This window comes from Pundamilia nyererei, unplaced genomic scaffold, assembly GCF_000239375.1.
Source record: "Pundamilia nyererei isolate P.nyererei 1_Seehausen unplaced genomic scaffold, PunNye1.0 scaffold00025, whole genome shotgun sequence".
NCBI lineage: Eukaryota > Metazoa > Chordata > Actinopteri > Cichliformes > Cichlidae > Pundamilia > Pundamilia nyererei.
The window spans coordinates 439,155-463,396 of NW_005187426.1; the positions used below are offsets into that span (position 1 = coordinate 439,155).

A 24,242-nucleotide genomic window follows, 5' to 3' on the forward strand; every position below is an offset into this window, starting at 1 on the left:
TCTAGTCATGAACAATGGACAGGTAACAAAGACGGTTAGACAAAACTAATCCGTATATGATCTTCAGCCTCAACTTACCAAGTGTTCTCTTTGACAGGTGGCAGAATTGGACCACCCAGATGTCCTGAACCAAAGGCCAGAGTCTCTGTTCTCTTCTCTCCTGGCTGCTTCTAAAACAATGAAGAGATGAACTGGTGTAAAGCTGTGATATCAAATAAGCACAGTAATCCCTGTAATGTAATACATTTACACAACATATTTTAATGCTAATGAAAAGGCAGTGTAACCTTTTTATAATTTTGATCAGTCACAAACATATTGGAGTATGTCGACCTGTCCCTCACACTTGGCTGCTATTTAGTTTTCGCTTGTTTAGTTCTCTGTTTTATTAGGTTTAAGCAGCAAAGCTTTTTTAAGCTTGATCATCAAGCTAACCATTAGGTCAGGTTTAGGTTAAAATGTACTTTCACAGTATAAAACATCACAGCATTCCCCATTAGTATTCACATGCACTGTACACAGTTGTCTGATGTCTCTGAAATAATATTGCTCTGTTTATTACCGATAACTACTGATGATGCTGCCCTATTTTAAATGACAAGAAGGCAGAGGAGGGTACACAATGGTGAGAAATGATGAACATTCACTTATCAGTATTTTATATTATTATATTATTATGTGCATATTAGTATTGTACAGCACTTTGGTCTACCAGGTGTGTTTTTAAAGTGCTATATAAATAAATAAATAAATGATGATGATGATGATGATGATGATGATGATGATGATGATGATCAGTATTTTATTATTTCTCTATTTAGATAAACAGGATGTGTTTTTGTTTTTCAACCTCGAAGTTTTTATAAATAATGCATTTTACTTTTTACTTAATTGCATGTTAAATGTTTCATGGCTTTAAATAGAAGTGAACACGAGTTTTTTTTAATGTAAGTTTTAAATCTATTGTGTAAGTAGGGACAACTCACTTAAAAAAAAAAAAACATGGTGAGGGCTAACCTAATAGTTACATAGGTTTTTAGGTTTAATTTAAAAACGTAATTAGTTGATGTAGTAGCAGACAAGCTCACAAGAACCTTAAAATAACCTTTTGATGGGTGCATAAAAAGTTTTTTTTTCTTATTTTAAATAAATTTCAGCTGTTAACTGGTTAAAAAGTGCCACAAACTGACCCACATTAAGAGGATGTGTAGCAGGTGAAACTGCTGTAAACTAGGGCAAAATGTTTACTGCCACACATATTAATAGATGCCTTTTCTTAAAATTGAAGAGCTTAAAAATCATTCATTTTAATAGAGGGTTATTTGGAACTTTGAGTTGTATGTTGTTGGAAAATGTATGAAAAATGAAATTATAATTAATAAAAAGTCATCAAAACTTGTCTTTCAATTAAGCAGAGGTCAGATGGTTATAAAGAAGTAAAACTTCAGTGAAAGAAGCTCGAGTCAAGTGCACTTCAGCTGTCATGTGGGGTAAGGACACACGAGGGCACTACAGGCTTCTATACTCGTATCCTTGAAGGACTGGGTTTCATTTTTAATATGACCGATCCTCCCTTGGCACAGACACATGTTCTCAAAGAAATGCTCTGTGAGGTTACCTTTTACCCACTGAACTTTAAAAATAACTCATCTCTCTGAAGAGAAACTACAAGCCTCTAAATATATAATAATGTATGGTTCAGTTAAAAGGTACAAGTCTTTTTACATCACTTAATTGTAAATATCCACACCTGCTGAACAGATTAGACTGGGCTTAATAATTCATTGCAAGTGGTTGCATTAATATTGGTTTAAAAAATAATTTGGTTTTCCCAAGCTACATGGGAAAATATGCCATTTTATTGAAACTAGGAGAGGTTTTCTTTTTCTAATCAGTGATTGTATAGAATTCTTCTAAAGTTTTCTACAGTCATTATTTCTAATACTACAGGTGTTTAGATTCATCTGAAGTCAATTAGAATTGTTTATAAATAAAAATTATACAGCAAAACTCTTTTTGTTATCGTCTTTTGTTTTGTTTGCAGCATCCAGGATCTTGTCTTATCTGATCATATGTAAAGCTTGCTTCAGTCTTTAGTAAAGAATCTAGTAAAGAATCACGACTTGCATGAGAGAAACTGAAACATCAGATTAGCAATGAAATAGTATTTGAGGTATACGGACAAGTATTGTACTTCAGAAAAGTATTCTACAAATGTAAAGAATTTTTTATCTTTACATTTGTGCAGAATAAACTGAAGGTGGAATTGCACAGAAGGCACTGAAGGAAAAAATATACTGGTGGCAGCTCAGTCAGCACAAGGCCTGCTGTGTGTCCTCAGGCGTGACTTCTGTGTGCTGCTTTAATGTAACTAAACGGAACTTGTAACATATAACAATAGAAGAGAGAAGCATGACATGCTCACAGTTTATTTACCCTTATGCAAGTCAGGTCTGTCTTGGAGTTTGAATGATTTGGTTTATGTTTCTTAACAATTAAAAATTTCCATGCAGAGAAATCTCCAGTGGTCTTCAGGCAGCATCTAAAGATTTCAGCTGGGTGCTCAAAGCTTCACCAGCAGTGTTGTTGAAGGAGGAATGTAACACTGAATGTTCTGCTTCGAGCAGATCTTCTCAGCTGCCTTAGAAATTTAAACCAGTGACCTCACAGTCACAAGCTTTCTCACCCCTCCTTGAGGCACAGGCTAAATTAAAATATCAATGGATCAATTATAATACTGGGTCTGTGTTTGGGTGAGTGCCGACTCACATGCTGTGTTTTCCGCCTAAAAAGTCTTATGTCTGCATTTTTTAATATCTTGATCTCCTGTTTTTGAAAGATTGCATCTGTGATTTAAACTAATAAAGTACTAGATTGAATACACCCATGTACAGATGAAATATCGGGGCCTGGGCACCAACATGAACACCCAGCTCTCCCACAGTGAAGAGTCACTGAAATGAAAATAATAATAATGGATTGGATTTATATAGCGCTTTTCAAGGCACCCAAAGTGCTTTACAATACCACTATTCATACAAAATTACAGAAGAAGACAAAAAGTGATGACAGAATGTTTTGCATGTTTTTGCAGATGTTTCATACTTCTTTAGTATTTGTATATTTTGCTGTTGGGTTGTGTGGTCTTGTATACTGAGTTGGTCTTTTTGCAGCCATATCTAGTGTAGTTGTGCCTTTATTGTAAGTTTGTGCCATATTTCTGTAGTTTTGCTTCATTTGGAGTCATTTTGCATCTCCTCTGTATCTTTTTTTGCTGTTATTTTTGTCATTTTTAGTGGCCAATTTGTTGCCGCTTTTGGTTGTTTTGCCCTTTAATGTAATAAAGCAATAGTTTGTCTCTTATTGTTGGAGTTATTTGTGTGTTTTTTCACATTACAGTGGCCATTTTATTTCTGTTTGTGATTGCTTTAGGTGTGTACCAATTTGTGTGTGTGTGTTTTCTTTTTTTTTTGTTGTTGTTGTCATTTTTAAGTAATCATCTCTTTATTTTTTGTCTTTTTTATTTATTTGAATGTTGTTGTTTTTTTGGGTGGGGTGTAGTGTGTCTCAGAGTTGAAGGTCAGCTAACCCTTTGTGCCCCTTATCCATCAAAGAATATCCAGATTGTTTTCTGAAGCGTTGTTTTATTCGTTAGCGAGCTACTTACACTGACACGTTTAAAGTATAAATGTGAACTCATATTTACAGCCCTGTTTCAGACACGTACACACTGCAGTACAAATCGTGTATGCCTGTCAGTGTGAGTGTGTTGGAAGATCCAAGCACACACGTACAGACGCTGCTATACACACACTCCGGTGGGAGGAGCCAAACCTCTCGCAGCTCCGAGTTTGTCAGTTTCCTAAATATAGCGGACAGGATCTGTCCGTGTCTTTCAGCCGGAGACACTTTGATAAAAAGCCCGTATTTACAGAAGCACCGGGAGGCCAGTGGGGGTAAGTGGAGCAAACATGTGTCTTTGTATGTGAAAGTGTGCTGACTGTGTTCTGCGCTTTGGAGACTGAAAGGGAGGGGAACCACGACCCTTCTTGAAGTGCTGCGATCTTCTTTCAGTGTTTGAATTTCTTCCAAAACTGCCTTAAATGTTGCTTCTGCACTGCTTCATCTCTGTCTAGGCTATATTTGGTAACGGTTCGTGCTTGTTGTGATCTCATGCCTGAGTGTCGCTTACTGTGAATACTGTACGCGGACGCTACTGTACATGTTGTGATAAGTGGTCTGAGTGAGAGCTGCATAAAACTTTGATTGGATTGGACTATCTTTGACAAAGCGTTGCCTTTTCTGCGTATCTCGCTTCGAATATCGCAAAACCTGAGGTGTCCTGAACAACGTGTGTTATTTCCTACAGGTACACAACACCCAAAACTATAACCATAAATTAGCCTTTACAATGGTTCAGCAAAGCAGTCATGTTGGAAGTCCCCATCAGTGTACATGATCACTGATCGAATAGGAGTGAATTATACAAGTTTAAATAGTTTTAAGCCAAACTATCCAGTAGTCTAAAGCAAAAAGAAGAAGAAGAAGAAGAAGAAGTCCAAACCATAATTTGTTTAAAAACTAGTTGAAGCAGTGGCATGATTGAAGAGTTATTACAACTCATCACAAAATATCTGCTGGAAGATTTCAAAGTACACCCTGCTGGAGATCCTGTGACGACCAGTACACATAGCTGGGGAACAACAATCAAAAATCATAGATGTATGTCAATAAAATAGAAAATTTAACATTAAGTTTTTCAAAAAGGTTTTCGACTCTCTGAACCTGACACATTACGCTTAAATATTTTACCTAAAGGGGAAATGCTGCTTTAATCCTTATTTTACTGCACATGCTCATGTTGACCCTTCTCATATTGCCAGATTTGAGAAGTTGTCGCTTTCAGTCAAAACCGAAAAATTACGTTGCTTAGTAGGTTTATGATTTACTTTCAGAACCACCACACATCAAGAGGTGCTGCTCACAAGAACTGGGTGCTGGCTTCCCAATTATGACGAATCAGGAGAATAAAAGGCTTTTAGGAGCAACAGAACAAGCAATGTGAATTAAAAAAAGAATCTTTAAAGCTTTCAATCATGCAAACCTACACATATAGCACCCTAATAAAATGTATAGCTTTACATGATATGTCTATTAAAATAGAGTAAACTTCAAATCAGGCTTGAAACTCTCTTATATCTGTTATTACAACCCTAGTGCTAGAACACCTCCGTCTTACTTCATTCATTCCAAGAGTAACTCATCAGAGCTGGAAAAAAAAAGAAGAAGTGTGGCAATCATTTCAACTAGAGATATGTCATGTAGGAAATAAAGCAACAATGTGAAATAATGGCTAAGAATTCAGTGAAACGGATCATGTGAGACTGTAGCCTGTAGACTGTAGATGTCTTAGCGGGGGTCTCTCTCTCTCTCTCTCTCTCTCTCAACATACAATTGGAAACAAACAATATAATGAAACCAGTAAAACTGAGTTCTGGAAAAGTCTTCTATATGAAACGTCATGAAATAAACAGTTATGACATAATACAGAACTGTTTTTGTTCGTTTGTTTGCAGTACCGAGATTATCCACTAGGAGGAATGTATTAGCAAGGCTGAGTGGTGGGGCATATGCAATTATTTGAATACATCCATACCAGTAATTTCCTGTCCTCTTCCTCTCACCCCAACCAGTTGCAGTAGATAGCCGACCCCCCTGAGCCTGGTTCTGCTTGAGGTTTCTTCCTGTTAAAAAGGAAGTTTTTCCTTCCCACTGTCACTAAAGCATTTAAAAGCACTCAAAGCTCAAAGGGGGTCATATGATTGTTGGTGCTTTCTTTGTTTTGTTTGTATTATTGTAGGGTCTTTCCCTTACAATATAAAGTGCCTTGGGACAACTGTTGTTGTGATTTGGCACTATATAAGTTAATCGAATTAATACATACTTTACTTACTTTTCATTTTTATATGTATTTTCATATATTTTATTGAAACCACACAAAATAAACCTCTGTTTTAAAAATTATTTTTACTGTAGGCATCACACATTAGCACAAAAGCAAAGTCAATCTTCTTCGGTTTTTAGAAAACAGTCTGCTATTTAGAAAGCAGCATGTCACTTAAATCAGTCTCTCCAAGAAGACAGAGAATGACAGAGTTCAGTCTCCAGTTGTGTGATTTCTATTAAACAGGCTGTGGTTATTTTATTGGTGTCTGTTACTTAATAAAACAGCTAGCTCATCAAATCAGTGCTTATCGCTGAGATAAGGGATAAGTACTGACTAACTCATAAAGTTTAAAAACATAGTTTCCCTCACTTTGTTGTAAAGTTGTATTTAAAGGATATATGAAGATTATTTAATTTGCTAACTTAAACTTGAAGTGTGGTGTGTTTTTAGTTCAATACTACTTGGTAAAAGAATGATTTTGTTAAGGGTGGTGTCACTGATGCTGGGTTAATCATTTCTTTGATAGTCTAACTGTGGCACTATAAGGAGCACTGTGGAGTGTGTCAGCATTTAATTGCTAAACTCGTAATACAGCACTTTTCCTTTGATAAACATGAGAAGGGAAAAACAGCGACATAATATAATGTCTGTGGGAAACACCTAAAAACTTTTTAAATGTGTTGGCTCATAAGAAAGACCAATCCACATTTTTTACACATTGATTGTTAATAGACAGAAGTTATTGGCTCTGTAGTTCAGGCATTCATCCTTGTCCCTGCTGCCTCATTCCTGCTCTTTGTTTTCATATTTCATTAGCAGGGCGAGCAGCATGTACCATCAGCTTCAATTATCCTCCCTGTCAGCGGACCGGCAGGGCCTGTCTGCTGGCTTTAGTGATTACAGGCTTCAGGGGACAGGTAATCAGGTCATGGTTACACTGTCACCCTGTCAGACTGCTGAGACCACGGGGAGCAAATGGGATGAAAGAACTCTACCATCTTCAGTCAGTTAAGGCTAGATATTGATAGTGTATATAACCCGAATACTGTCTGGCATCATTTTGGTGCAGTATCACATAGTGTATATATTTTCTTTCCATTAAACATGGTTGAAACTCTGATGGCATCTCCCTGGTCAAAACTAATCATGTTAGAATGCCAAAAAAAAGACCATAAGCGAACAAATGTCAGTGTTGTATCCATGTAGCATAGACGTTGAGTCAGACCATTTCTTTAAAAAGTGAGAAAGATAGATTAGATGACTGCAAAGAAGGGACCCAAAATCCTTTTCCCATGATGACTAGAGAACATGAAAAGATCACTACCTGATGGTTCTTCAGCATTGAAATGTTTTTTGGGTTCTTCTAAGAGTTTCGTTCAGTTTTCCGCAAAGAGCTTTCAAGGCATACTGTAGAGGACTTGCTAAACACCAGATGGAAGCTGGTGATCATATCATAGCTGAAAAAATTCTTAGAGACCAAAAAATGTGGTGTCCCTCAGTTTCTTGACTCCAAGTTAACCTTAATGTTTAACATCAGCCACATGAGTTTAAAGTTGCTCCCTGTTTTTTTTTTGCACAGGTTCAAGTTATCTGAATGGCTTAATAGCTGTTATCCAGGGTTTAAAGTAAAGCAGTGTATTGGGACTTGATGGGAAGTAGTGCATTCTTAAAAACACATCATATGTTATGATGGGTTTCACATGGGAATGTTCTCATCACCCAGTTGCATTGCATAGTGGTTTCATGCACATCCTGATCTGATTATTTTAAATCTGATTAAAATACATGTTGCTAGTGCTTATGTTTAAAAGAATATAATATCCCTTGATACTTATGTCAGCCCATTTGGAGAACATGGACCCTGCCTTTCATCATTGTTTAACTTAAAATTTGCTTTAATGCAGCCCACAGTGCTGCTTCTAAAACCCATTAAACAGACTATGAACATGTGGATATCCTAGCAGAAATGATAGACATTATTACTGTGTCTGCCAAAATAAAATGGGAACCCACCCCCCAAAAATATCTAAGTGTTTTATAAAGAATGATGCAAGGGTTGGTGCTGAAGATGTTACTAGGGTGTGTCCAGTACATGCAGAAGAAATTCAGCACCATCATATTTTCTTGATTTATACCAATGCTTCTATAAATGTACACCTAATACAAAAGACTGTTCAAGCCTAACAGTCATTTATTTACTTAGATATTATTCAATATGTGCATACAGCCTGTGTGACACTTGCAGGGCACAGTCCCAGATTTTGCTGATTTTACATTCATCATTGAGCTACCCAGGGTAAGTATGTAACCAATGATAAAAATATAAAACATAATTTCCCAGAAAATAAATTAATGTATCTGACAATGTGTGTTTTCAAATATTTGGAGGGGAGAGCTTTTAAATACAGTTATATGTAAGCTACATCTAAAGGCATGCAGCTGTCATCACTGGTACTCCAGCTTCAAGTACTTTTTAGCTACAGTACCACGATGCTGCTTGACTCAGCTGTCATGATGGTATTTGCTAGCCTTGCATTGCTATACAAATGTAATTAGTTTATAACATGTGATTTCTAAGACACATTATCACTTGGCACAGACCAAAGCACCTCTGGAAACAATTGGACGATTACAACCAATCAGAGCAAAAAAATGGGATGCATTGCTAATGGATGGAAAAATGTCATTTTCACCAAACCCGCCCCTTGTTGGATTAACAGTTGTCTCAATGCCAACCAGGCTTGGAACAGTGACTTTCCACATTCATATTATTCCCAGGCTAGGTCTTGGCCATTCATGCACATTGTCTAGTATTCAGTGTGACTCACCACAGACCAGGGTTGGGGAACTCCGGTGTCCTGCAGATTTGCAGATTTTAGTTGTGTCCTTGATCCAACACAGCTGATTTAAATGGCTGAATTACCTCCTTGACATGTCTTGAAGTTCTCCAGAGGTTTGTTAATGAACTAATCATTTGATTCAGGTGTGTTGACCAAGGGTGATATCTAAAACCTGCAGGACACCGGCCCTTGAGGCCTGGAGTTTCCCACCCCTGCCCTAGACCATGCTGTGTTTATTTTATTTTATTTTTTTTGGTGTAAATCTTTCTCAGTTGAAGGTAAACTTTAAATTTCATTTTAAAACTATCGACCTTTACTATTCTATCAGATTAAAACACCAAAGAATTGAAGAATTATAAATCAGTTTTGCAACAGGAAGCATACAAAACCAATATTGGTTGTATAACACGTTGGGTAAATCATTTAATAGTATAATGTTAAACAAACCTGTGATTTCTCATGAAAAGTGAGGAAATATCCTTTTTTGACATTTTGATGTAAATGAAGATGTGGATATAAAACCTGTTAGCAATAACATGACAGTCTTTAATCTTGTATCCACTCTGTCAGTTAGGTTTCTTTGTGTGGCTGCACCGAGTCCATGTGTTCCCAAGTGGTATTTCCTTCCCCTCCTAGTTTCTCTAATGATAGAATATTTGGGGCCTTGTGGTAAACAGAAATAGCAACACTTCTGAGGGACAGGCTTCTCTTTTTGCACCACATGCTGAAGAAATAGAGGCTGCACTGTATGCATTTGTATGTGTGTGTGTGTGTGTGTGTGTGTGTGTGTGTTTTTATTGAAAAGCTATTTTAAGTTATCCGTGACTGACTGATTTGAGTTTTTCTTTCCTAGTCAATTAGATGACTTGCTTTAGTGAATCCAAGCTAAATCACGTAGCTTTAATGTGGATAAATGCGTTGAACCTGATGAGCTTGATGACGACTCCCTAAACGTTATGCATTTTGTATCACGCAAAGAAGAAAAGATGAAAGCTCTAGTTGATAATTCTTGCCGTAGAAGCATTCAGCAGATTGACTTCATAACTCTCAGAGAGTTATGACCCATTTCAGCAAAAAAAAAAACCAGTCTAAATGAGAGAAGTGCTCTCAAGATTTCCTCTCCAGAACAAACTGACTGGACTGCATTTACAAAGCACTCGTCTAGCTTTAATAAGCACTTTACACTACAAACCATGCTCGCCCATTTGCACAATGCTTTCTATACTATACATTTAGCACTTTTTCCTATTATATTCACACACTGTCACATTGGGGTTCATTTTAAGGTTCAGTATCTTGCAAAACGACACTTGAGCATGCAGACATTCATTCAGAAAAAAAAATGTAAATAATGGTTTCATAAATTAATTGATATGTGTAGTTATTTAGATTTAGCACACCGGTAATAGCCAATAACTGAACAGTCACTATCAGCAGTTTTACCAAGAGGTGCATCACTATTATTGGAGGCACCATACACAAAGTAAAGGCAGTGCCAAATTGCAGCACTTCAGCTCCTGTCATCCAATCAATATACTTTGAGCTTCAATGCACCATCTATTGACCTCTCCACATCTTCGTTTACTAGTCTGCTAACATCTTATTTCATTGTAGAGCTCTGAAGTTCATGAATTGAATACTTATTGTAACAAAAAAGTGACACAAACCTAACCTTTCTAAATCATTTGACTGTGCCACCTTCTCTGTATCCATTCCTTCTCCTTTCACTTGCCATACCAAACACTTCTAGTTTCTATCTGACACTTTAGACTTAAATCAAAGAATTCACTCTGGCCACTCTTGTAGTGTCGTGTAAGGATGATGACAAAAAAACTAAAAAAAATTCTTTGTCTTTGACTGTTTGAAACGCCAATTGAGAAACATTTTGTTGATCCACCCATCCACCCCCTCCACACTGCTGTATGACCTGGCTTCCTAAGTTTGCTCCTGTCATAATTACTTTGGCCATCAGAGGGCTGTGTCACATGTTTTGAGGTTAGTGATGCTGTTGTTCATTTGAGAAACTGAAAGGTTCTGTCAGTTCATTTGCTTGTATTGCAGTGACTGATGATTATGAAGATGTATTTGGGCGTTGAGGGTTTGAAATGGTGATATTAGTTAATTAAAATGAACTACAGTGAGCCTGGCTTGTGACAGGTGAGCACATTAAAATACTTATTTGATTATGTATCTCTGCTTGTCCTGATTCAAATTACTTTCCGGCAGCGCTGAAGGGTCAAGGGAAATATAAAATGTGTTTTAGGCGTATTTATATATGGAGGTAATATTGAAATCATGTTTATTGTGTTGAGCAATACTTTCTAGCAGTGAAGGCTTTGAGTGATCTCGTCTCTCTTCAACTCTACCCTACTCCACTCTTCTCTGCTTTCCTCTTGCTGTGGCTTTTGGAAAAGCTCCTAATCTGTTGGACTTGAGAACTCTTCCTGCGGGGTCACCCCAGTAATCGGGTTTGAGCCAACTCTTCCTAGCCAGCCAAACCTCTGGCTGCCTGCCGTCTGACCACAGGCCCACACACCCGCACGTTTGATGCTAAATATGCTGCAGAGGAGCTAAGAAATTACGCTCAATAAATATAGAAATCAAATAAAACAATTTCCAAATATTAGCCCTGCAATTTACTTTCCTGCAATCATATAAGTCTGCCTTTGTCGCTCACAGTAAATAGATTTCCCGCGGAGCTGCCAGGTTAAACAGTAATGTTGAATCAATAGCAGCATGGCTTGGCTTAATTAAACTCACTGTTGATTTGTAGGGATGAGAGCCAGACCAGAGAGTGGTTTGGGTCTGCTCAGTGTCCTGACACTGTTCTTAATGGTGCCAACACTTGATTAATACTGGCTGTACATGAAGACACTGTCACTCCATGCTGAGTTGAAGACTAGGTTACACCAGCAGCTTCCACACTGTTCAAGAGAATTCTTTATTGCGAGTGTCTGGCTTTTAGAGTTTTCTGCTAATATGTGTAGGATTGCTTTTTCCATACTGTGCTATAGTATGTCAAGCAGTCGTGCTGTGCATTTGTACTGTGGCCTTAAAAAACAGGGGATAAGTGACTGAAGCTTCTCTTGTGTTGCTCTTTTTACATTTAGATATCAACCTAACTTTACATTAGCATCATCCACGCCAGGGTTTTGCAAAGTAGCTGTTGGTATAGTAGTGGACTGAACCATTACTGCTGTTGCTGCTTTGCACTAAAAGTTTTCCACTGGTGAACTTGCATGAGTTTTTTGTGAAGTAATAAAGAAGGCATGGTGTGTTTGTTATGCAGTTAGCAAATCTGTTCAGATAAACTGCTTTACCATCTTTCTTGGGGTGTTAGCAAGGACAGCTTCATCTCACAGCTGTTCTTAGCATGGCTTGGTCTGACTAACAGGGAGTTTATGTTTTTTGTTTTCATTGCATGGCTGTGCAAAAAGACAGTGAGCTCTCAACTGCTTGTATGGCACGCTTTTAGCTTGTTGTGCACCTCCCAGTATTCCTAACCCACTGCGTGCAGTGTAGCCAGAGTGTTCAGGCATGAGGTACAAGTGACAAGTCACTGGTAGTTTTATTAGCCCGACTTACTATCTTTTTTTTAAAGGAAATAAATGTTTTGTATTATATGTGATATCATTTGGCCGGTTAGGCAGTTAGCTGTGATTGGTTGTTGTGGTTCTTTTCATTACTCGGCTTGGGTCATGCACTTCACTTATACTGTGTTCAGTTATTTATTTATTTTTTAGTAGGCTTAGGCAAGTAGCTATTCAAAATGTAGGAAACAAAAAGAAGAAACTAGTTTGTTGATAACATTGCTTGAAGCACTGAAGCTGGTATTAAGAGAAGCCAGGATCATGGATTTGAGCAATTATTTCTCATAATCACAGTAAACCTAGAGGCTGATTATAAGTAATGTTAGCATAGGCACCCATATGGTCTGAGGGTGAATCAGCTGCTTAAAAATTCTAAAACACACAAAGATGCCATGAAGAAAAAGTGGTTTACTATTGTTTTATCATTCAGAATATTGAGTTGACACTTAATTAGATGTCTATAATTAGAAAGACTGATTAAAATAGGCAAAGTGCCTTCATTCAAACACTGCAAAACTGTAGGTTTGGAAATCAGGCCAGTTACAACATGTGTTGAAATACTAGCCAGTTTTCAGCATCTGCATAAACTTATAAACTCATCCTGCAGCTCTACACCGTCCATCTGTTTGCACAGCGTTTTCTGAGCACTTATTTTCTTGCACAGCCTAATGTGAGTGTGTTCAAAGCACCCACATCTTATCTTTCCATTCAACAGGAGACAGTTTTTCAGTGTACAGCTTTTTTTAGTCTGACTTTGTTTTATTATTTACACTCACTAATCTAATGATCTGAAAAGCTTTAGAGACTCACCTTTTTATAGTTTTCTATTACCTCTATGTGGCACTTTTGCAAGATCAATACAAATTCAGTTTGTGTGGAGGCATTCTACTCGTCCAGTACATATGCTAACCTAAAAAAAGAGCTCACTGTTTAACCAGTATTTTCAAAGAGCCAGAAATGCTAATGGTGAAATATATGTGTGTATATGTAAGCAGGGGTTTTGGGTAGGGGATAGGAGATTGCCTAAAGGAACCTCAAGATGGAGGCCTCAGATCTTCTTACCATTACTTCACAAGATAAAAAGGAAGTTATTACTTTGCTGAAAGCGCAGAATTTCAATGAGAGCAGGAACAAACAAAATGTTAAAGAATTCATTATAATATCATTTAATAGATCAAAAGATTGGGCTGAGGCTACAGATATTTCTCATTTTTGGAGCTATGTGGCTCGGCAAACTCACATGCACTAATTCATGGTGTGATGTTCGCAAACTTTCCAAATGCGTCCCTTTCGGGAACTTTAGACTCATGTTCAATTCCCACAGCCCACGCCAGAGCCCAAAAGTGACTAGTCGATAAGTGCATGAACAAGACTCTCGGACAGGCTACCTCTCAGTCATGACTGAGTGAGAAACTCATGCAGTCACATAACCTGTTGGTGATGACTTTTTAGAGTGGAAACTGATCAGTCAAACTACAATTGATGCAACTTCTATGTTGGTTGCCTGACTGCTAATAGTTGCGTGTCAGTTTAACCTTAAAAACTGTGAAATCGTGGATCACTTATTTGGGATACTTTAAGGCACGATCCCATCACTTCTCTCTCCAGCTTTACAAAATCAGCAGCTATTGCTTTTCAAAAAGTTATAAGCAAAAATTGCCTTTCTCAGATCAACTCATAAATGAAGCTGTAACAGCTAACTTTGGTGGTCTTCTTGTTTTACTTCTACTCAAAAGTGTGCTGAATGTTGCTGTTTTGTATTGGCCTGAAAAAAGGGACCAATAAATCCACATTAAACACTAAGCACTTATATGGTTGTAAGGCTTGCAAAACTCTCTCATAAAGTCAGTTGCATCACTTCAGTTTATACATCAGTAACTGAATGAGAGTCTGTTCTTTTGGCCAAATGGTTAGTACTGATTGAGCGAAGACTAGAGTTTCTGGTCTTTCTTTTTCTATATTCATTTCTGCAGAGAAATGTAATTTTTATTTTCGTCAGCTCTCCATAACCCACAAGCATTTGTAGATTTGTGTCTCTGTGAGACGTTTTTGAAAGGCAAATACTAAATGAGCTTCAAAGTTGTAGCAGTAGTGTTTCCATATAGAAAATATGATTGGGGATTCTTGACACTGAACTGTGTGGGAGCAGCTCAGATTGTAATTTGTGAATGTTATTGGCTCAGCAGACCTTCAGCCTGTTTTTCTTGTTAGAAATTTTACACTGTACGATTACAATTTGGAAACACAAGCAGACACATAACCAACATAATGACCCTTAAACACAGCCCAGGCTCATCTCACCTCACAACCTCAGCTGACAGCCTTTTAAGAAAACATGAAACTGGCAGACAGAAAAAAAGAACATATTTTGTCAGGATTCAAACTTAATTTGGAGTGCAATTAACATTTTTTTGTTTTCTTTTTAATGAAAGGAACAGAGGGTATGGAAGTGTGGCCGTATTTTACAAGGCAGCTTGTGTTTCAATCTTTGTTGCAGGCATGACATCAGTGTCTCTGTGTTGAGACAGGAAAATCTTAGCCCACTGCCACTGCCATAAAAGCAACACAATAATGAAATGACATCACAGTGTGCCAGTAATTAAACGAGCAGACTGCTGTCTTGGAGTTTTTACAAGGCTGGGAGATTGAGAGTAACATTGTGGCGCGTAGGAGAATGGGGTGTCAGTAAATGAAGCCTCCAAGCTACGGGCTTTTTTAATGTATAATTCACAAAAGTATTATTACATTTTTATTGCATTATTCTTATGGTTTGATACACACACTGACATGGCCTTTTATGTATTCTTGCCTCCTTAAAGAGAATCATACTTAACAGAATAACACAGCTTCTTCACATGCTAACTGGGGAGTCTGGTGGTACGGCAGATGACAGTTTAAGCCAACTAATCTGCCTGGCCTTCAGCCTAGCTTTAAATGGCCATGCTGCTGGTGCATGGAGATCAGTTTAATTATTACATTTCAAGAAAAAACCCATTAGCTTCGTGACCTGCAAAACAGCATAGGCCAGTGTCGATACTCTGGCTGCTTGATACCAGAGGCTAGCTTGTCTGACTGTGGGTGATGAATTAATCACAGTGCATGTTCCTGTCATGCCTGGCAACAGACTACAGCATCATTTGGTTTCCTTTCGCCTGACTCACTATAAAAGACGTGTTCCTGTCTCACTAAGCCACAGGAGAGAAGCTAAAGTGGAACATTCAGAGGACTTTGACTCTACTGAATGTCAGGTTTTGTCATTGGCCACGTTTACAAGGAATCTCATTTGCAGCTGTTGTTGCTGGTAGTAATATGCAAATTATCATTCTTATTCAAAAACTGTGCATTGTGCCAGAGCATGATTTGCATAACAAAATGTTAATTCAGTCTCATGATATTTTAACATAAATTGACATTCACTTTCTTTACATCAAAGAAGTATGTGCACATCTGGGCTTGTGTGGAGAGTGGTAATATAGACGGGGAACTGTTAAACACTTCAGCTAGTAAATAAGCCCGATCTAAGTCCTGCACCCTCAGGGACCAGGTCCACCATATAGAATGTTTATGATGCATTCGTTCCCCTAGAACCTTTATAAAAAACGTCATTTATTAGAACTTCAAAGAATGTCCAGGCTTGCTGGGGAAAGAGAATCTTCTGCCTTATTTTGCCTTGAGCAAAAGATCCTCTCTTCTCTTGCTGGTGGATACCATGCAAATAAGCTGCTAGAAGGAAGAAGGACGACACTGAGCAAAATGCGAAGTAGGAGAGAGCAAGGAGACAAGCAAAGCTGCAGGGAAGGTAAAGATACGAATAAAGCAATCTCTGTCATCAGTTCTTAACACTTTAGCAAACAGTAATGAAAGAGAAACTCTTTCATCTATTAGCAAATCACCACAGATCTCACCATGGTTGTTTCTGCACTGACTACTAGGATCAGCTCCATAATCTACTGGAACAAAATGATATTCGGAGACAATGATTTCTTTATTCGGCTGGCAGCAGAAGATTGGGGGGGCTATCAAGTGGTGCCTGCTGCGTAGTAACAGCTTGAAACCTTATTGATTTAATGTTGGAGTGACTGAAGCAGAGGTCACAGTGGGGTCAACACAATTAGAGTTGGACCCATGCTCTTTAATGAGGAGAAGTGATGAAAGGGTTCCCAATTACTCTGCCAGTTTGTACTGAAAACAACCTGTTAAGAAAGAGCATGATTAACCTTCCACAGCTCTAACTTCTGCTCATTCTTTACATGAGGAGCTGGTGAAGGGGACATTAATTAGTGCTCATAATGTTAGAACTACTGTGTAGAACTTTCTATTTTTACAAAGCCCCTTTAGTAAGACATATTGAGGTCAACAGTCCAGTGTTAGATGGGGCCCATCATGTTTATGTCAAAGGTAAATACTGAAAGAGGAAATGCATGGTACTATGTGAACTCTATTACAATTTTTAAATATGTACAATTGCATACACTTTGAGCAACATTTATTTGACACATAGTTGTGGTATGAACTATACTGTGCAAAAAAATCTTGTGTAGCAAAGGTTGCTATCGATTGAAGAAAAAGGCATCATCTTTTTTTGCCTTCTGCTCAAAAACAGTCTTGCTGACCAACTACACAAAAGTTCAACTTTGTCAGCTTCTTTATTCTGAGAGAGAGAGAGTCAGTGTTTCAGGAAAAAAGCTGCACATCTGTTGTGGATTTTAATCTTTTTCTTTTTGCAGTGCAGTAAACGCAGAAGTGCATTCCATCACGGATACAGTGTTTTTTTCACTGCATGAAAACTAGACTTTATGATCTTCCTGACGGCTGACATCGATCACCTCTACTGGTGTCTAAGAACACTAGGCGATTTTGTTCCTCAGAGACTCTTATTGGCATTGAATGGACCAGGTGTTGCTATTGTCAAAGATGCATTATATTATATTATATATTACATCGATGAAGCAATAGGCAGTATATTAACTTATAGCCTTTACGTTAGCTGTGCCTATAGAACATTTGGAAACAGAGGGAACGGCTATCATGTCTCTCCCCAAACAATCAGCTTACCAGCAGCTAAGTAACTAATTTGATCTTGTTCGGCTAATCTGTACAACACCCCCAACACCCCTGCAAAAATGCCACGTGGTTCCATGTGGGTGTAGCTGTGTTGAAAGTCCTTGAAAACAAATTCTTACCAAAAATTGTCGTCAATTTTATATTTCATTTTGACCAAAGGCTTGCTTTTTGCCTTATTGGCTCATAGACATCACAATAATTGTTGTAATGTGATTATGATATGTGACAGTGTGATATGTATTTTTCAAAATTAATGTTAACTATTTTCACACATGAATTGCAACCGTGAACTTCTTGAGAAATTATCTAACAAAGGTGCATGTGAGAACACAAGTTGGACATTGAATGCCCTTTAACATGCCATCTCTCTCCATGTGGTGTTGACTGATGTGAGAACATGGCAAGTCAATTCAAATGGAATAAGTGGAATGTTTTTTTCCACCTTTTTCCACTATCTAGACAGCGCTTTCTTCTAAACCACAATGAGTAATTTAAATAGAAAAACCAGGGGAGTGAAGTTTTTACCCTTGTGTAACAGATATGGAAGAAGGAAAATCTGGACAATTATAGGGTTTAATTTTCCTGACACTGGCCCTTCGGAACAGTGGAAACCAGCTCCAACCACTAGTATGGATCACGCGCTTTGCCCTTAGAAATTTGTTTGGTGTTTGTTTGTGTGTATATATTTTTTAAATTCAGAGACAGACTGATAAATAACTTTATTGTTGATAAATAACTTATAATAAAGTTTAGCATAAAATAATTTGATCTATTTGACCTTTTGGCCTGACTTCTGGCTTTGGATGTAGCAATAAATTTGTGCTCAATGGAATAAGAAAATGTTAATGGTGGTTTGTGTGTTTGTAGTGTTTTGAAGGGTGGTTTACTCAAAGCTCCTTCCTTGCCAGACAGACTGATCATAAAACAGGAAGTACTGTAGTTGACAGAGCTAACAGGAAGCTGGCAGCTTGCAGGGGTTTTACTTCACTCTAGTTTAGTTATGTCCAGCCTTTTTGTCATCACTGTGGTAGTAAATAATTTTTTCATACTTTTAAATATAGACTTAGTTGAAGTTTTGAGACGCACACAAATAAATGCTAGTAATAGTTCCAAATCATTTTTAAATGACTGATGAATATTAGATGACTTAACCTGCATTTAATCTTGGAACATTTCAGTGGCCATGAGTTTGAAACACTGTTGCTGATGAGCTACGTGGGTGACACAATGTTTCAAACTCCCACACTACACTTCACTATTCATAAGAATTGCTCAGTAGAGTCATGGGTCATGATGTTTCACTGTCAGAAAATGTAGCTTTAAGTGAGCTTAAATTTAAGTGAGCTCTTCATAGTGGATATAGGTTATTGCTTAGTATATTTATAAATTGTATACAACCGGGAAGTATTTTAAAGGAACAGTTTAACATTTTGGGGTATATACTTTACTTTCTTACTAAGATTAATGATATCATTGCCATGTTTATGCAGCAGCTAAACAGCCAGCCGTATGGTGGCCATGTTCATGGATAGAACTTGGCCAGTGCTCTGCATATGACTTATTTAGCCATTTGCAAATATAAAGCAGTGGTAGTAGTGATTGCAAGCTTTACAGTTTAACCGATGTTTATGTGCTCTGCCACAAGTTAACTGCATTGCCGTCAACTCAGTAATGTGTCAGACACAGAGAGAGGGACTAGTGCATTGTTCCAAAGATCTTAACAACAACACTACAATGCCAGGTGTCCACAGCACTACATTTGCTTACAATACATGATAAGAATCTCTGTCACAGCAGTTTCAGTGTTTGTGCAAAACTCTTCATCCTAGCTTAGTGCCTTAGGATGGCACTACTCAGCAATTCCGCTTTAAAGACTTCTTGAAACATCTAAACAAAATCAGCCATAAATAAATAAAAAACAGTCAGAGATGTGCTCTTCTGCTGGGCTCTGCCAAACCTAAGCAGCCCATATATTCATGCACCATAGTGTTCAGTCACCCAGCACTAGCTTGGTGCTGGTTATTAACAACTCCAAAAATAAGTACTGCTACAGCTACATTCGCCCACACTAACATTCACTAAGCAACATCATTTGTTTGAATCATAAAAATAACAACTTGCATTTTTTTAAAACTTGATTCAAATTTAAACTGACAAACAAAAGCACAGAGAATAATTATTAAAGGTAAAACTTTCTTTGGCGTTTCCTTTTTATTTTACAGACCACAGTTTTGTCTTTGGCTGAGCTCAATATTCTTTACTTCTGCTTTACGTCCATGTGATTATTCAAAGATTTTGTCACTTTGTCTAACAACTTAGAACTATGTGAAGTTTTAGCAAATGTATTTGGCTGTCAGCTATTTTTTTTTGCAAAGAGGTTCCAATGTGTGTACTCCCCATTCATATGTACTCTTGTGTGGCACTCACCATACTTTATCTGTAAAACAATGTTAGGTGGAAGCTCTTTGACTCTTATTTACCAAATCAACAAGAAGTGAGATTCTGCTATTGAAGAGACATACGAGATAAATTAAAATCCAGCGCAATCCAACCTTGGAAAAGTGTGTTTCACACCCTGACAAAGCATTGTCACGCTTCCGAATATCCACAGGAATTGGATTTCATGGGCGAGATAAGGCGGAGGGTTTTTGACTGTGAGGTTCACTCTAGGGTTTAGCGCTCCCTGTTTAAGGATGTATCAAGAGGAGAGCATCTTCTAACGTTAGAGAGATGCTGAAAGGGTCAGAGCAAGTTTAAATGATGAAATCAAATGTATTCTTTTAATTGATGTTTCCCCATTTTTTATGTTGGTGTTTATCCGTATAATTAACACTTTATTATGATCTGATATTTGTGTGTTACTTCACCACAAAAGGAGAAATTCCACAGCAATATCACATTTGTTACCAGTGTATGAAACACATCCTAAATTACTGTAATTTTCTTTTAGGCAAGGGAAGACAGGTTTATTTATAGAGACATGGCAGTGCTCAGTGCTTTACACAAACATCAAGAGCATTACATAAAAAAGCAAAGGAAATTACAAATATAAAATAAAACAAAATAAAATAACGAGAAACTGTCAACAGGATGCATACAGTGAGTTACCTATGACACAGACATACATCATCATTGCCATCATCACCACCACCATCGTCACCACCATCCCCACAATAGCCATCATCACATTCACCAGTGTACATACCCAAGAACGTATATTCAAAAGGAAAAAGAACATCTCTTCATCTTAATTAAAAGCAGTAGCGAATAAAACAGTTTTAAGATCAAACTTAAAACAAATTTAAAAATGTACTTAAAATTAAAAGAACTAAGATTTGGAGCAGACGTCAGGTTTTGTGGTAGTATGTTGCAGATATTAGGAGCACAAATAGTAGATGCTGATGTTCTTGTTTAGTTTGAATTCTCAGAATGGAAAAAAGCAAACTGTTAAAGTGATCTGGTTACTCAATGTTTTAGAATAGATGGGACTTTTTGTTTGGGTGTAATAATATTACAGTACATGGATGATTTGTGTGTTTGTGAGTGCTGGTTGTCTGTTGGGTCATCTCTGTTTGTATTAATTTTCATATCAGCCAGACAGTTTCTGCCATAGTAACATTGATCAGGACAGCTTGTCTGGGAAACATGTGAATGAACGGTGTAAAACAGACTCGACTGAAGCATGGGCAGCCTGAAACAAAGCAATTGTTGCTACTACAGAGAGGAAAAAGTGTCCATAAGCATTTGGCAATTTTGTGTTTCAGTAGTATTCCATTGTTTCTGGATCCAAGGTTGCATCATCTTTCATTCTTTTTAAAATGTCAGCAATAAAGCACTCAGAGGAAAACATGGAGACTAGACATTTACTGCCAGTAGGGCTGCCACAAATGATTATTTTTGCAATTAGTCGACTAATCAGAGCATGCATCCATTGGATGTAAACGTACAGCTTATTGCACCAGCATGCATCTGCTCTTAGCTAAGTATCATTAGCTTACAGCTTTAAGTGTTTAAGGTATGCGCTAACTAAAAATAAAGACAAGATGATAGTTTATTAAATTTTAATGACATTTGCAGATTGTTTCGGTGGAGTTTAATAAACTCTGCCGTCTGCTCCTTGCTATCTAAAATATAACAGGACACCGGAGTATATTCTCGAGCATCTCACACTTCTGATAATCAGTTGTCTCTTTGACGTTTATTCAGCTGTGTAGAAACTATAACTTTAATCTCAGCCAAACCGATTTACTCAGGAACAAATAAAATACTAGAAAAAGCCAAACAGTATCATTTTTAAGTTATCTAAGTGACTTATATATCACGTTTAACCTGAGTAGCGAAAGATGGCGGTGGATTTGAAAACGATTTGCCGGGAGTCCGGTGTTCTCACCGGCTCTAGTGAGCCTTGCCCCCGGCTAGCTATCGAGCTGGTGGATAACAGACGTTTCCGAAAATGTCAGAGCACTTTTGAAAATATGTGGTGTCTTGATAAACTGAGCAGATATTTCAGGTTTAAACAGCTACATTCTCACCTGCAAATATGTTAAACGTTTATTTTGTGACCCAGAAAGAATAATAAGAGTAATATTAAAACTAACTAGCTGCCGCCATTGTTGACAACTGAGCTGGGCTGCGCTATGAATTCTGGGACAAAGCTCCTTCTTCTTCGGGGTTTAACGGCAGCTGGCATCCTTGTACATGCAGTGCTGCCATCTTCTGTTTCAGTCCGTTATTACACTCTTAAATCCTACTACTTATTCCTGCGCCTTTTGGGATCTTACAAAGCTTCAAACGGCGCTTCGACTATTAAATTAGTCGTCGACGTAATCGTGACTAGTCGACTAATCATGGCAGCCCTAACTGCCAGCATGAACAACAAATCTTAACCACATCTTTAATATTTACCATCATTTACCTATTTGCAAATTATTCACTGACATCGATTTTCTAGCTTACAATACTAGCACATGGCAGCTACAAATTATTCACCTTTCTATGACTATATTTAGGCCCTTGACGGACCTTTTTTGGGGAAAAAGTCAAAGCGATGGCTAACTAATGATAAAGTACTCGATATGTTACATGTATTAATATTTCAGGGAAACCACAATCTTCCCCTGATGTAGCCAAAAAATGACAAAACACAAGAGAAGGTGAACCCAGAGTCCTGTGCTGTGTCCTCCTACTATTAAGCACTTAATGTGTGAGTTGCTAAATATATTAGAAAAGAGCACTGGTCCACTATCCAGTCCAGAATCTAACACTAGTGTGTAATAAGTAAAGGGGTCTTAAAAACAAACTTTAATTTGTCTTTAATTATAGAAATATCCCATTAAAAAGGTTAGCGTTAGTGCAATTCAAAAAAGACAAACAGACCTAACATTTGTCTTTTTTTGGTACATTTTTCCACATTTTCTTTTTGAAGCAAATAAAGTGATAGGAAATATTCCCACAGAATGCATTTTGTGGTAAGAGAAACAGCAAGCTGTCCTCTAGTAGGAGGGTCAGTGGTTCAATTCCTGGCTTCTCCAGTCCGCATGTCAAAGTTTCCTTAGACAAGAAGCTGAATCCTGCTGCCTCCGATGCATCAATCAGAGTTTACTTGAAATAGGAAGGATAAATGCAGCTTGTAGCATAGAAGCACTTTGAGTGCTCAATTTCAGTACAAAGTGTTGGAGTAGTTAGTGGTTTCTAATGTAAATCTTACATAATCTGAGTTATATATGGATGCAAATTGCTTCCACAACAACACTTCTATTAATTTGGCAAGTTGGCAGCTTGGTTTAAAGTAATTATTGTACTGATTTTAGCCACCATATTTTTCTTATCATAGGCAGCATGGTGGTGCAGCGGCACTGTCACAACACGAAAGTTTCCTTGTTATCCAGCTCCCTCCCACAGTCCAAAGACATGTTGGATTAATTGGTGATTATAAACTGGTCGTGGGTGTGGATGCGAGCATGAATAGTTGTCTGTCTGTCTCTATGGTAGACTGGTGGTCTATCCAGAGTATACTCTGCCTCTTGCCCTGTGACAGCTGGGACAGACTCCAGCCTGTTATGAAAATGGATAGATGATTAGAGGTCATTAATGACCAGTGAAGCAGCAGATTCATGAAAGATTTTTGCATTAATGTCAAACTTTAAATCTGCTACAAAATGAAAAAGCACCATCTCAGGTAAGTTTTCAATGTTATTACATAAGATGCATTTATACTGAACACATTTATACTGATATAAATATATAATAGCAAACAATGAACACATTCAGCTGTTTCTAATTCAACAGGCTTCCAAATTGGAAGAATAAACATTTCCCTTCTTAACATTTAAGATCTTCTAAAATCATTTTACACCAAACTAAAGTAATTTCTGGCACCAGCAACTAACGGGGAAGTCCCATTTATTCAGATTACCAGTTAGGCCGGCTAAGAGGCTAGTTATGGTTATGACTTTACTTAATGTGACCTGAAGTGTTCAAATTTAGCAGATTTAAGCAGATCATCATGTTTTAACGACAGAATGCTGTGACTAAGATAGTACAAAGTCCAGTCTGTTATCCTAATAATACCAGAGCAATACCAGGGTTTATCTGATTGAAACTTAGAACACTGCAAATATTCAACACTCAAAAGCACAGGCTGAAATAAATATCTGCATGATGATGATGTTTGCAGGGATGAGTATCATGGAAAGGATTTTCTTTCTCTCTTTTTAAAATATTTGTGTCTTCCCATCAAATCATCCAGATTGTAAAACCGATAAATCCGTGTGACCTTTAAATCCCAAACATACAAGGAGT

The 24,242-nt window shown here is 37.6% G+C and overlaps 1 protein-coding gene across 1 annotated transcript in view; it reads left to right on the forward strand.

The window, feature by feature from the left end:
- Positions 1-3,829: 3,829 nt before the first annotated feature.
- The window catches only part of LOC102203896 (myocyte-specific enhancer factor 2A-like), a 45,718-nt gene continuing 25,305 nt past the window's right edge, over positions 3,830-24,242 (forward strand). Inside the window, exon 1 of the mRNA XM_005727533.1 lies at positions 3,830-3,956. The gene's annotated coding sequence lies outside the window, so the exon portion shown is untranslated. The remainder of the gene's footprint in view (positions 3,957-24,242) is intronic.